This window comes from Alligator sinensis, unplaced genomic scaffold, assembly GCF_000455745.1.
Source record: "Alligator sinensis unplaced genomic scaffold, ASM45574v1 scaffold394_1, whole genome shotgun sequence".
In the NCBI taxonomy this organism is placed as follows: Eukaryota; Metazoa; Chordata; order Crocodylia; family Alligatoridae; genus Alligator; species Alligator sinensis.
In genome coordinates this window covers 628111-629946 of record NW_005842273.1, presented here as the reverse complement: position 1 = coordinate 629946, position 1836 = coordinate 628111, and the positions used below count along the sequence as shown (strand labels likewise).

Genomic DNA, 1836 nt, shown 5'->3' with positions numbered 1-1836 from the left:
GGAGGGCTAGCCAGTAGGCAGCCCTCCACTGAAGCTGCCTCATAACCCATTCAGTCACTTCAGCATCTACACATGCACTGCTGCAGAGTAAAAAACTCCACAGCAGGAGAATACTTGTATTTACACTTGTAAATTAGTCAGTATTTTTTTAATTGAATAAAAACACTGAACATGAGTAAATACATTATCATATTTCCATACCTGTCATCCTTCCTTTTCATATCCTTGATCAAATAATCATAAATGTTCTTTCCTCATGCCTCATAACATTTTGGCAGGATGTAACATCATGGCACCATGAACAGTGACAGCTCTCAGATGCTGGCAGTGGTGGCACAGCTAGTCCAGCAGTGACTGGGGTTGTATTTTTGCCTCTCAAATTGGCACCTGAGGCTGCTTCTCCAGTTGTCCCTCCCCTATTTAGTATTTCATTCTTAGTTTGCATAAGACAAAAAGCCACAACAGCTACTACGTAAAATAGTGCCTATTTTGAAGCACTAAAATTAGTTGTCCTAAATTAAATAAAAGCCTGTTTAAACAGTAAAGAAATCCTAACAGATGCAAGATCAAAGTAGCTTTATATGAAATTGGTAGGAAGAGAATGTCATCTAAGGGTTATTACTGAAAAGCTCAGGCAGGCAAAAAAGTGATCTGCTAACAGCCCATTTTTGGGTAATCTAAATAGGATTTGAATCTTATGTGATTTACCATAATTACTTGCATACAAGACAAGGTTCTTTCCTTCAATCAGCATGAGGGAAAAAGTCCTATATCTGCATACAAGGATACCTCATTAAATACATTGTCCATTTTTGAACTGCTGCTTAAAGCAGCATGTGCCCAGTAATGGAAACCAACTATGAGGTTGCTTAACTGCAGCAGACACTGAGCAAAACTGTAAAACAGATGGCCCGTATGGGGAAAATATGTTAATGGGAACCTACTACAATGTTTTTTAAATTTTTTTTTTCAGGTCCAATCAGTTCTGAATTAAGCTCCAAATTTTGCCTGAGAAGAACTCAGTTGTTTAAGTCTGTGTGTTGCTACCACCAGCAAGTCTCCTACCTCCAAGACTTTTCAGTCTGGGGCTTCAGATTCTCCCAAATCTGTGGCAGGCATCCTATCAAGCCCAGAGGCCTTGGAGTTCAGATGCCCTCTAGTCTCGCTTGCCCCTAACTAAAAGGCCAAAGGAGAAAGATAGAGGAAAACCTGAGAACAATTCCCATCACCATAAATTGTGTAGCAAAGATCCTAGCCTTTGGATGCGTTTGTAAACTCTCACAGGAGTCAGCCTGCCCACAGTGCAAGGGATAGCCCTTCCCCCTCTAACTACACCAAGTCATTCAAGTTCAAGAAGAGGAGTATCTCCTCTGCCAGGTAAGTAAAACCACCTGGCTGATCATGGTATCTCTCCTGGGAGTCTACCACAGGGATAGATTAATGCAACCCATCTGAATAAGATATAGTAGTGCCCATTAATTACACTCCCTCTCAATGCTGACTCTTTTTGGTGAGCACTGCATATATTTTAGTTTCCTCTTCATTCCTACAGCTGATTTATGACTTTCTTTCCCATTTCCAATGATTCTTGTTTCTTCACCATCCTTAAAAGCCTGGAAAACACCACCAAATGGGGCTCCAAACATTTCACTCAAAATCCGTCTGTTGCCTCCTCCCTCAGACTGTCATATATCATTAGTGTGGTCATAGGTGCCAAGTTTGGTTTCTGCCAGTGGGTGCTTGCAGATATAATACCACCCCCTTGAAAAACCCCAGCACTTTAAATTAAACTTGGTGTGTTCCCACACCAAGCCCCCACATGCCCACAAGAGGCAA

General features: G+C 41.4%; 1 pseudogene; it reads right to left on the bottom strand.

Moving 5' to 3' along the window:
- Positions 1–1200: 1200 nt before the first annotated feature.
- Positions 1201–1385, bottom strand: LOC112550983 (annotated as a pseudogene).
- Between the last annotated feature and the right edge of the window lie 451 nt (positions 1386–1836).